This window comes from Balaenoptera musculus, chromosome 16 (assembly GCF_009873245.2).
Source record: "Balaenoptera musculus isolate JJ_BM4_2016_0621 chromosome 16, mBalMus1.pri.v3, whole genome shotgun sequence".
Lineage (NCBI taxonomy): Eukaryota > Metazoa > Chordata > Mammalia > Artiodactyla > Balaenopteridae > Balaenoptera > Balaenoptera musculus.
In genome coordinates this window covers 39,293,378-39,306,979 of record NC_045800.1, presented here as the reverse complement: position 1 = coordinate 39,306,979, position 13,602 = coordinate 39,293,378, and the positions used below count along the sequence as shown (strand labels likewise).

Genomic DNA, 13,602 nt, shown 5'->3' with positions numbered 1-13,602 from the left:
TATCGTTTGCTTTCTAGGTCAGCAGTTCTCAAATATTTTGGTCTCAGGACCCCTTTACACTTGTAAAAACTGATAAGGAACTCAAAAAATTTTTGTGTTTGAGGGTTATACCTATAGATAATTACTGTATTAAAAACTGAGAAAACTTTTAAATATTTATTAATTCATCTAAAAGCAACTATAAGCCCTATCAACATATAATAACATATTTTAACAGAAAATACATTTTCCAAAATAAAAACATATATATGAGTAAGAAGAAGAGCATCATTTTACATTTTTTAAAATCTCCCTAATACCTAGCTTAATAGAAAACAGCAGATTCCCATAACTGTGTTTGCATTCAATCTGCTATGCTGTCACACATAGTCTCTGGAAAACACTACTGAACTGTACGTCTTAGTATTATTATAAAAAGTTTTAACTCTGCTGACCTCCCTATGAAAGTCCAAGGAACCCATGGGTCCCTACTATACTTTGAGAACTACTTTAGGTGCTCCCATCCAATCCCATGGTTTTAAATACCATCTCTTCTAGGACAACTCTCAATTAAAAAGATACCTCTGGGCTGGACTCCTTGAACTCCAGGTTCAAATAGCCAGCTGCCTTCTCAACATTCTCACTCAGATATCTAACAGGTATTGTTTAATTATTAACAATAATAATTAAACTTATTTTAATTAATAAAGACTTTACTCCCCACCTGCCCTATAACCGCAACATTTTCCTCCTGTGCTCTCCTCCCATCTCAGTAAATAATAACTCTAACTTACCAGCAGCTCAGGTTGAAATCTTGGGAGAAATCCAGCATGCCTCTCTTTTTTGCAAATCCACATCTAACTTATATCCAAATTCTATGAGCTTCCTTCAGGAATATATCCGGAATCTCACCATATCTTATCCCTCCACTACTCCTTCCACCCTGGTCCAGGCTTATGCATCTTGGCCTAGACTTTGGCAATAGTCTCCATGCATCCTCTTGTGTCCCCTGTGGGACAGTCTTCACATAGCAACCAGAGGGATTTAAGGCGTAAGTCAGATCGTAAGTCACTTCTCTGCTTAAGACCACAGGTACCGTCTCACCTCACTCAGAGCAAAAGCTAGACTCTACATCATAGCCTACAGAGGTGCTCTATGAGCTGGCCCCCGACTACCTTTCCGAACTCATATATTAAAACTCTCCCCTCACTCACTGCACTGTAGCCACCCCGGCCCCTTGGCCGTCACTCATACACTCTCCCGTCGGGGTCTCTGCAATTGCAGTTTCTTCTGCCTGAAGCCCACTCTCCTCAGATCCCCCCGACTGAGGCTTGCTCCTGCAGTCAGCACTCAAATACACCATGTGGAAGATGCCATTCTCACCATCACTCCATACCCTATCCCTGCTTTATTTTTCTTCCTAAAACTTGTCGTTACCTGACATGCTTGTCTGTTCTTTGTCTGTTCTCCCCACCCCCATGCAATGAGAAGAGGGCATTTGTCTGGCTCAATGTTGTATCCCAGTACCTAGAACAGTGTCTACTGGGGAACAGGTGCTCAATATATTGTTTGAGTGGATCAAGAGAGATGCCGATCCAGGTAGCACTGGGAGTTGAAGGTGAAAGTGATGAGTTGGAGAGGCCAGGAGAGCCACATGCAAAGCAGCACTTTGAAGAAGAAGAAACCACAGAAGTGGAAAAAACAGCACCACCAAATAGAGGCTATGAATAAAAGGAGACAAGAACTACTGTTGGATAGAACTGCTACCAAGGCCAGAGAACAAAGTGATTACCAAACATTTATTTATCTCAAAGTAGCTCGTAAAATCCACTCAAAATACACAAACATCTTTGGAACAAGAATGTTTCCCTCAAATGTCACCTGAATCAATTCAGTACAATCTCACACTCTTTACAGACGTTAACTCTTTTCATATACAAAAAAGAAGGCAAGGCCCACACAAAGGAAAATGATTAGTCTACTTAGCCTACTTGCCAAACTTTCAGCCTCCACCCTAACTTTTCAGTCATCCTCACAAACTGGTTCCAAGAGGGAGATAACCCTAGAATAGTTATATTAAACTAGGTTCTTATAGCCACTAAATTCCAATGAGTCTGACCAGAAAACCCCACATCCGATCACTTGGGTCAGGATTCTAAGAATGAGTGTCAGGGTTACTTCACCATAATTAATATCAAAATCACAATGCCATAAACAGCACACTGGTTAACAAATGTTTTATCCAAAAATAATTTTAAAAAATATTTTTCTTCATTCTGACCAAGAACGAAAAGTAGCACACATGGACTCAAATCGCAGCTAGTACCCCAAATTCAGGTGGCCAGTGCCAAATGTCAGTCATGACCAGTGATCTGCTATCCCTCTTGGAGGGAACGTGAGACAAGTGGTGGAATGGTGCTCGGTACAAGGTGATGTCCCATCCGCAAGTCTTTGGGTTCACAGCCCACGTGACACCTTCACTTAATCTGCTACCAATTAATGTTTTCACTATTCAGACTTAAAAATGACACTGTATACCGTGATCCTAGTGAATTCCCTTTTCACAGGCTCCACATACACAACAACAGCAAAAGAGCAATATCTCTTAAAGGGAACAGAGAAAAAACCGTCCCGTCTGTCTCTGTTGCTGTCGCATGTTCTCCCTTCTAAACTACTGCTTGTGTCAGTTTGTACACAATTAGGAGTGTACTCTTGAAATCTCACAAATAAACAAGAACAGAGATTTTTAAAGCAAAATACTAATAAAAATTTTTTTCAAAGAAAGAAAAGAAAAAGCAGAAAGGGTAGTTTGCTAAAAGTTTTTTCTTAACCCTCTTAAGAGATTTGAGGAAGAGGTTATCATTTTGAGGTTCTACTAGCTGAGTAGAGAAAACTAATCTATCTGTTTACCTACTTATCTATTACTTTTGCTTGAGAGCAGCACGGTTGATCGTCAGTGCTCACGATGTACAATGCACTTTATTAGGAGCTGGAAAGCATCCTAAGATGAATACAAATTTCCTTTTAGAGTCACCCAGGGTAGCGGAGGAAAGAGCGAGGGCTTTGAAAGAGTGAGGGCTTTGACTGCGACAGATCAGGGTGTGAACTAGAGAACCGGTGCTTTGGAACTGTGTTACCTTGGGCAAGGCTGAGCTTTGGTTTCCTGGATTTGAAACAAAGAAAGTATCCAGGCCTCTGTACTTATTATCTTCCTGCCTGGGAAGTTCTTGCCCCAGAATGAGCAAACTCATTCCCTCCCCTCCTTCACGCCCTTACTTGCATGTTACCTTCCCTCTGAGGCCTTCCCTGCCCTCCCTACTTTGTGCTACAGCGAACACGTTACACACACACACACACAACACACACACACCCCTCACTCATACCCACACTCCCACCCACTTCTCTGCTTCAGTTTTTGCCAGAACCCTGATCACCATCTAGCACACATGTATTTTAGTTACTCATCTAGTTTAGCCTCTTTCTCCCACTAGGCTATAAGCTCCATGGTACAAGTCTGGGGTTTGTTTAGGGTTTTTTCCCTTTGTTCACAGCCTAACGTATCTAAAGGAGGGTCTAAAACATAAATGTAACATCCAAAGTTTGCTGTATGAAGGAAGTTCATGAAGATCCCTGCAGGGTTCCAGGGTTCTCATTAGAGATCATGTAAATAAAGACCTTAGACTATAAAAGGCACACAGTACAGAGTAGACATTATTATCTTATTATTATTATTATTAATAATATTATTATATTATTATCTTCTAACAGTTTCAGACTATCAGAAACTGTCAATAGAATTTTTTTTTTAAATAATGAGAACAATAATGTCAGAGATGGCACAGGCCAGCTAAGGATTAAGTAGCAAAAGAGGGAAAAAAGAAATAACTGCTATAAATCCATGGGAGGGAGATCACTCTGGATTATTCTACATGATGAGCCTAAAACATTACACATTCCTGTACAGAAAACAAAGTTTAAGAGGGGAGTGAGTTTGAAAACAGATTCTGGGGACTTCCCTAGCGGTCCAGTGGTTAAGACTCTGCACTCCCAATGCAGGGGGCATGGGTTCAGTCCCTGGTTGGGGAACTAAGATCCCGCATGCTGCAAGGTGCAGCCAAAAAAAAAAAAAAGATTCTGGATTACAAAGAGATGTCATTTATGTGTTCTTCACCCAGACAGGGCCCAATCAATAAAAAAGACAACTAAGTTTTAGTTTACTTTGATTATTCACTTTGACAGAAGAGAAAAGCAATAGAATGTTGAGAATGTTAGGACACTAATTATGTCTTCAAATATTTGTTTTAACAAATTGCTTTTCTGACTGTGTGGAAGTTTGAAAGTGAATACATTAATAATTAACATTTTCCCACCAAATATTTAGGAAGAAAAAGATTCTAAAAATGAGCTATTACTTATATAATCTTTGTTTCTATTATGGTTTCTTTCCCAAATTAATGTAGGTAGAAATAAATATATGCAGTCAAAAAAATACTCAGTATATCTTTGAATGTGATATTAAAAAAAATTATCAAAAGAGTGCCCCAAGATTAAAAACCCCTGCATAAAAAAGAGAAAAGACTATTCACATCAAGAAAGCTTTCTTCATTTTACTAAAGGATTTCTTAAGAATTCCTCTAAAATTAGTGAGCTTTCCTTGTCAACCTAAATTTATTCAATTTATTAAAAATATCAATGATATAATTCTCAGAAATGTACTCTGCTGAAAAATATAACTGTGATAAGAAAAAAAAACACTAGGAAAATTCTATGTTCTCAAATTTTGAGCAAAAAATAATAAATAGTGATGCTTTGGATCAAATAGTTTAAAAGCCTGAAAATATTTATAACGTGGGATGCAAACCATTTTCCTCCTTAGAAACTATTTCCACCAATGCCAATTCAAAGTAAACATTACAATATTTTAAAAACAAACAGCCATTTTTTCAGAACTAAATGTGAAGATCTGTTAAGCTAACACATTTAAAATTAAAACTTCCAAACACAGCTACTCAAAAAAATCATAATAAATAAACATCCCCAAGCCCTTCAAATATTAATCTTAAAATTTCTAATCATAATATGGTCTTATGTAAGTGTGCAGCTGACAAATCATGCTATTAATCCAGCTGGCATGCTTACCATGGTATGTTTGTGATTCCTTCCATGGCAAATATTTAAAACACACTACTAATTTTCGTAATCTAAAATACATAACTGTTCCAGGCAATCGTTATCCCTACCCTAATCATCATAACTTGAGCTTTCTTCCAATTTAAATCAACATTTATTCCATTTCACATTTGCTTAGCACCATGCTACATGCTCAAAAAAAGTAGTCATTAGTTTAAGTCATGCCAAATATATCGCTGTTTCCAGGAAACTGTGTTCTAATGTAGCAACGCAGAGTGACAGATGGACCAGGAAAGGCTACCTGCGTTAGATCAGTAACCCTGATAGCAGGTCCTCCTCTGCAACATTAATCTAATGTGGGAGTCTCAAAACAAGAAAATTAAAGTTCACAACAGAGTGTGTAATTCATTTAGGTTAGTGAGTGGCACGTGTACGTATTACATATTTCTGTCAGATGGCAATGCTTCTTGCTAAACTCCTATTTAGTGCCCAAAGAGTACTGAGGCAGCTGAATTTTCAAATCATAAAACTGATTCCGCAGGATCTGCACATTGTACATTTAAACCATAACATTAAGAATTTCTTTTTGAAATGGGCAGAAGACCTAAATAGACATTTCTCCAAAGAAGATATACAGATTGCCAACAGACACATGAAAGAATGCTCAACATCATTAATCATTAGAGAAATGCAAATCAAAACTACAATGAGATATCATCTCACACCGATCAGAATGGCCATCATCAAAAAATCTAGAAACAATAAATGCTGGAGAGGGTGTGGAGGAAAGGGAACACTCTTGCACTGTTGGTGGGAATGTAAACTGATACAGCCACTATGGAGAACAGTATGGAGGTTCCTTAAAAAACTACAAATAGAACTACCATACGACCCAGCAATCCCACTACTGGGCATATACCCTGAGAAAACCATAGTTCAAAAAGAGTCATGTACCAAAATGTTCATTGCAGCTCTATTTACAATAGCCAGGACATGGAAGCAACCTAAATGTCCATCAACAGATGAATGGATAAAGAAGATGTGGCACATATATACAATGGAATATTACTCAGCCATAAAAAGAAATGAAATGGAGGTATTTGTAATGAGGTGGATGGAGTTAGAGTCTGTCATACAGAGTGAAGTAAGTCAGAAAGAGAAAAACAAATACAGTATGCTAACACATATATACGGAATCTAAGGAAAAAAAAAAAAAAAAGGCCATGAAGAACCTAGTGGCAAGACGGGAATAAAGACACAGACCTACTAGAGAATGGACTTGAGGATATGGGGAGGGGGAGGGGTGAGATGTGACAGGGTAAGAGAGTGGCATGGACATATATACACTACCAAATGTAAAATAGATAGCTAGTGGGAAGCAGCCGCATAGCACAGGGAGATCAGCTTGGTGCTTTGTGACCACCTAGAGGGGTGGGATGGGGAGGGTGGGAGGGAGGGAGATGCAAGAGGGAAGAGATATGGGAACATATTGTATGTGTATAACTGATTCACTTTGTTATAAAGCAGAAGCTAACACACCATTGTAAGGCAATTATACTTCAATAAAGATGTTTAAAAATAAATAAATAAATAAATAAATAAATTTAAAAAAAAAAGAATTTCTTTTTGAGACTGATTTCTTTTTTGTATCACTGGCATATTAATTATTATTAATATTATATTAATTGCAACTATTTTCACTTTCAAATAATATTCCACTAATTCAGAATCAAATGAAATAATATTGAATAAATGGACCAACATACACCAGAGCCTCTCAGGACATCATCATGTGGACCTATGGCAGATATCACATAACGAAATATAACAAATAAACCCCCATAAAGTGGGGGAGTTACTTAGGAATCTTACCTAGAAGAGTAAACTTAGGAATCTTAGGAATCTTACCTAGAAGGGTAAACTTATAGGATATAGGAAAATATTGGACAATTAATTAATCAAATCAATGAACAAAAATAAATCTCATCTCAATAAATAATGTGTCAAAGACATCAAAGTCCCCACCAACTCAGAAAGCATATTACAAGGAATTATTCTCCACCTCATTCCTGACCTAATCCAACTGTACACGGCAGACACTCAAATTAAAAGGGGAGGCTGGGCTTGTACCTAAACTTTTAATAATTTTTTGAGCTCTGCCCTAAATATCTTCCCACCTCATCTATTAGAAGCACCTACTCAACAAAAATAGATCTCTTTCATTTATGCAGAATGACACAACAGATATCTTAAACTACTCTCCCAAATAAAAATAAAGAAGAAAATATAACATCTTTTTAAATGTACCAGTGAGGTGACAATAAAGTAAGAGACAGTAAAAGTAGAAAAGCTGGGAAGCAAGAAAGCAACAAAACCAGAACCCTGGTCACCTTGAACTTATTATAACAATTACGTGGAGCAAGAGAGTAGATAAAACCAGGACTCCTCAAGCTGGTGAGTTTAAGAGCTCCCGGCATAAAATTGGAACTTTACAGAACTATACCCTCAGGATATGGGCAATGAATGAGAAGTAAACTTGCTCCATCAAAAGAGAAGAGAAACTGCTTTTTATCCCCAGCACCTTTCTGGGGGGTGAGGTGAGGCATGGCAGTGGTCTGGGCGGAAAATCTCCCTTGAGAATTCACAGCCAACAACTAGTACTCGTGTGGTTTTGTGGTCTAAATTCATACTGTATGCTTCAAGAAAGCTCAAGCAGAGAATTTAATTTAAAGACTGTCTAGATTGATGGTACCTACAGGTACCTGGCAGAAGCAAATATAAATACTCCCTGGGAAAACCTATCTTTCATCTTGACCCTAAAGAACTCACACAGATAAAAACTGCAAGGAACATGAGTTCAGCCAATAAATCGTAAACACAAGGAAATACGATACTATGAATGAGCACCAACAGAAACAGGCAAATGAAATCAGATCTGAAAAGACTTCAAATACTGGAATTATCAGCATAAAATAAGTATACTTAATATATCTCAATAAAGAAAAAATTGAAAAGGAGCAAAATTTTATTTAAAAAATATTACCAAGCTGGTCTTTAGGGAAATTCTTTACTTAATCCACTGAGTTGTGGCACAAACATAGCTAAAGTACCTGATTCAAGAGGGGTCAGTTCTGTGATTCATTAATATCAATCTTCAATTTAAGACAGCCACCCAAAATGTTCTAAAAGAATCTAGAAATAGATAGAGGAGATTTCACAGACTGTCAGGCTCAATATCACATACCACATCACTCTGATGGCAAGAATGCCCTCATACTACCCACATCAACCAGAACATAGAGGCCAGTCTCCCAGGGCTAACCCTGCAGGGGTATACTTAGTACCATTCACTGACCCCATCACCAAAAGTTACTTTCTACCACCAATGACTGTAAGGCTATCACTCCACCTCTCCTAACCTTAGAACTTCTGAGGCACCTCTAAGGAAACCACTGCCCTAAAAGCAGGTCAGTCTATGGGAATTCCAACTGGAGTGCCTATGGTTAAGTACCAAACCCAAGAGGGATTGTGTCCCTGCAGGAGAATTACAGGCATAATGAACACTGGAAGTAATGCTGTGCAAACATCTATTTTCCTTCTCTTTTTCATCCTCCTGTAGGTTCACTACGCCACAGTGATTCTCAGTCTTTACTTCCTTAAGGAAGTAAACAAAACTTTCTTTAAACAAAACTCTGTGGAAGTTCACCATATAAAACATATAAAAGCAGAGCTGTTGGTTGATGAGACAAGAAGGTGGTCAAAGGCCTTGCCCTCCTCCCTCACCCGTAACCCACTCCCAGGTATGTTGGAATTTCAAGGGCAATGAGGAACCACGTCTGAAAAGCACTGGCCTGGTGAGGATGATGATATAATGATAATGATGATAATTTAACTTAATAGTGATGCCTTTAGAGAAGAATAAAAAGGAACAATACATTATAGTCCCGGCTTCGTATCAGCCTAAGTAGAACGCGTCTATTAAATGTTGACCCATCTCAGCTGTAAACACCATTTGAGAACTCTGACCCCCTAGGAGCACAGAACTCTCCAGTTCAGGAGAAGCCACATTTGTACCGCATGGTGAATGTTTCTAAGAGATTGTAAAACAGCATCACTCGTGAGGCCTGGGGCTCCTTGCGAAAAAAAAGAGGGGAAAAATTGCTTAGTTAACTAGTACATGAAGCATCAAGTACATTATGGAACTATTAGGGCCAAGCTATCCGCAAATAAGAATTTGAGAAGTTTCTTCTAACCACGGGAAAACTGAAGTTACTTGTCATAGATGGGTTACCTCAATGAAAGAAAAAGGACGTTTCAAAATTTACAAGTCAAAAGGGAATTTCCAGTACTCCCTTCATGCATTTGTACTGGGAAATTTACAAGTCAGGTTCACTGTATAATGTGACAGAGGAAGTGATCTGGGTTTTCTCATCATATCTTAACCCTCATTAGTTATTTTACAAGATATATAAAAACTAGTGGCAATTATGGAGTTCTTGTTTATTTTACTACTTCTGTCCTACCACTGTGGCCTAATCTGGAGAGGTACTAACTGAATTGAATGAGGATTAGGTCTACCTAATAATAAGATGGAATAACTTATGTTATTACCCACATGGAACACTTTGTAGCCACTTTTTAGCATGTTGTAAAAGAAAACTTAAAAACAGGGGGAAAATGCTTAAGTTATACTGAGTAAAAACAGATCTAGAACACTATAATTCTAATTTTGTACTTTTTACAAGGTATACGTAGTCGTAAGAAAAAAAACTGGCAGCATCCACACCAAAATATTACCAGCAGCTACCTCTGAGTGGTGGTTTGTATTTTGTTGTTTGAACTTGTTAATGCTCATCAAATTTTCTGTTTAGAATTAGGAAAAAAGCAAATTTAAAAACAAAAAGAAATTTTACTTTTAGTAAAATTGGTACAATATACTTGAAGTTCTAAGGTTTGTATATTTCATAAATTTTGAGACTCATATACAAATGCAAGAGCTGTGTGATTCTGTAGCCAAACTCCAGCCACAACTGCTTTGGAAGGAACAGCTGCTCATCAACTGCTCAGGTGAGCCAAGCCTAACTGCTCCCGGCAGAGTACTAGGCTCAGTGTGGGGAAGGACACACAGCCAGGGAGGCACACCTCCCAGTTCTCAGTCCATCATAACAGAATTGTCACTGTTTGGATGCAACCCCATCAGTGACTACACCAGGCTATCTAGAAGCCTTTGCTTCTGTGAGGGTGAGGCCTATTTAACTGTTTGTTTTAAGACTGCCTTTGTATTAATGTAAAGCAGGAAGAAATCCTTGGCCACATTTGCAATCTAAATGTCACCACCGTGTAATCAGTGAGGCAGCGTAATTGTTCAAAGCGCAGTCCGGGAAATCAGACAAATCTAGGTTCAAGTTCTGGCTCTACCATTCTCTAACTGCACGGGCTTGGGCAAGTTTCATAATGTCACAAGCCTCAGGTTATTCATCTTTCAAAGAAGGTTACCACACCAACCTCCCAGGATTTTAGTGAGGATTTAGAATACTTATCAGTATATATAGCCTCTGCTAATTTAATAAAAATATTTCAGAAGTCTAAATACACAGATTTTCAACTCATGTTGCCCACTATTGGGGACAAAAAAAAAGTGGATACAATGTATTCTTAAACTCACTTAAACTTAAAACTCACATCCTTCAGGGAAACTTCCCAGCTATACATACTGAAAGTGATCACCTGAGCCAAGACTAAGCACTTGAATAGATGTCCTACGTTTTAAAGGATTCAGGCTCTGAAACAAGTTTGTGAACTACATGAGAAGATTTCTAGCAAAATCTCATCATTCCTTGTCTTTATCATCTTCACTAACTATATTAAAAGGATCTGGGTACTGGTGCAAATGTCACAGACACAACAGGATTGTATCAGAAACATCAAAGTCCACTCATACTTCCTATACTGGCTTCATAATCAATTCAGAATGTATCAACAAAGACATCAGAGCGTATGTTAGAAAGAGGGCATATTTCAGTAATGTCACATACCGATAATATACTCTCAGTAAAATTATAAAATTAGAAAATACTTGATTTTAATATGCTAATTAAATGCTATAAATCCCATTTCCGCCATTTACTCTCTGAGAAATAGTAGGCCAGTCATTTAACCACCTGGAACCTCAGCATTCTCATCTAGAAGGTGGGACTTGGGCTTCCCTGGTGGCGCAGTGGTTGAGAATCACCTGCTAATGCAGGGGACACGGGTTCGAGCCCTGGTCTGGGAGGATCCCACATGCCACAGAGCGACTGAGCCTGTGAGCCACAACTACTGAGCCTGCGCGTCTGGAGCTTGTGCTCCGCAGCAAGAGAGGCCGCGACAGTGAGAGGCCCGCGCACTGCGATGAAGAGTGGCCCCCGCTCGCCGCAACTAGAGAAAGCCCTTGCACAGAAACGAAGACCCAACACAGCCAAAAATAAATAAATTAATTAATTAATTAAAAAAAAATTGCACAGGGTAACTGATGTATGTTGGAGACTCTGGATTAAGGAGACTAAAGGTCTTAATGAGGCCATAGTCTCATGAATTATGAAAAAAAAAAGAAAGTGGGACTTGTTTAATGTTCTCATGATGGTATGATGATCAAAGATATAAACTACTTGGCACAGGGTATATTTAAAGTGTTCTATGTTGGTAGATTGGGAAAAAGAACCCCTAAAGGATCAAGATGACACACAACATGACATAGGCTATGCCATAAAACAGGAGCCAGTGCATCAAAAGCCAGACATCGCTGAAGGTCGAAGGATGTGAAATAATGCATTACCCAGACCTTGATGATAAAGTTGGTTGAGGAGTAAAGAATTATCGCTCTAAGCAAGAAAATGAACTAACCACTTAACACTGTAACTTGAGGGGTCAAGGAGACAAGCAGGTCAAATTCAATGACTAACAGGGAACCAGTGAATCAGATGCAGCCACTACCCAGTCAGACTCAGACATGGCCTTGATATCAAACAGGGTAGAGAGAAGCCAGTAAGTAACAGCTGATTCAAAGGACACACATTCATCGAGCTTTGATACTGACTGCCCCATTCCCAGAAGAGAAGGCAGTGAGGCATCCGGCTAGAAATTTACCATCGCTTTCATTTGTCCATAGTCAAATGTTGCCTTTTTACTGTCATCTTTATTGTCTGCCAGGCAATAGGAAGGACTCTAGAGGGGCTGAGTCAGAGTTGCTTAAGAAAGAGTTAAGAGTGACATCCCATTACACAGTCAAGTTCAGAGAACAACAGCCACTAGTGTATTTGAGGCCAGAGGGTGAGATTCTGCTCTAAGAAGGTTCCCAGAGAATGGCTCAACTTGACTTAGTACAGAGTGTGCCACACCAGGTTCAATCCAAGCTCTAAGTCATGACATACCTCCAACAGCTACTGTTTTGCATTTATCGCTGGGTTCCTTTAAAATTATTCTCATGTACGCTTCCTGAGGCAGGGTCTTGTCTTCTATTTCATAAGCTTCCCAGCCAGACACTTTCGTGCATCCCAAAGAACTCAATGGTGTACCTAGAATAGAAGAGCAATTTAAGCTTAACCACTCTGAAAATGGAATCATGAAATTCCTACATTGAAAGAGACCTTATCAATCCAGGACACCTCACTACAAAGAAAAGCATTTAAGTTTTCAAGTATTAGACTGGAAACAAAAATTCACAACTGATCTTCCCCACCTCCCACCCCATCTTTTCTCACCCCCATCTTTTTTTCTTTTTTTTTTTCTCTCTTTCTTTCTTTCCTCAATCTTTTAATAAAAATTGTCGTAAAATATACATAACATAAACTTATCCCATCTTTTCTTAACTGAAAACAAAAGTCTGTAACCCTCTATCACATAGAGGTATCTCTCCTTTTATATATTTATCTACTATCTTTAACTGTCAACAAATAACTGATGTTCACAAATAAAGTATAGCAGTTTCACTATGAAAACAAAGGATAACTCCTAAGTTACCCTCTTTACAAGTTGACTGATAAAAAGGTGGTCATTTCTCTAGGCTAAAACATTACCCTCATGAATGATACCTTTCATAGTTATATGTGTGTAAATGGGTGTGTGCATAACCAGGAAGATAGAGATAATGTTTTGCATGTGACAAAGAACAAAGAAAGTTGTTCATTTAGTCCCTATTTATGGTCATTTGTACTTATATGTGAAAGAATGTGGAATCTAATGGCATCTAGCAAGGTGGCATTTCATTTTGATAGTGTTTCTTTTAATCAGTAACATTCTATTTTTTTTTCTTTATAATAATCTATTAGAAGTGGGTTTTCAACTATTTTCAGGATCACACAAGCCCCTCATCATTGAATATCTGATGATATCTAAGCCTATTCTACTACCACTCAAATTTTAGGAGGCTCTTCAACTCTTTGAAGCCCATCCCGGGACCCCAGGATAAAAATCCTAGGGATTTGCATGGACCAAACTGGGTTCCTATCTTAAGAC

General features: G+C 38.4%; 1 protein-coding gene across 1 annotated transcript in view; it reads right to left on the bottom strand.

Moving 5' to 3' along the window:
• The window catches only part of SGMS1 (sphingomyelin synthase 1), a 295,764-nt gene that overhangs the window by 133,680 nt on the left and 148,482 nt on the right, over nucleotides 1–13,602 (bottom strand). Inside the window, exon 5 of the mRNA XM_036829630.1 lies at nucleotides 12,519–12,662. The gene's annotated coding sequence lies outside the window, so the exon portion shown is untranslated. The remainder of the gene's footprint in view (nucleotides 1–12,518; nucleotides 12,663–13,602) is intronic.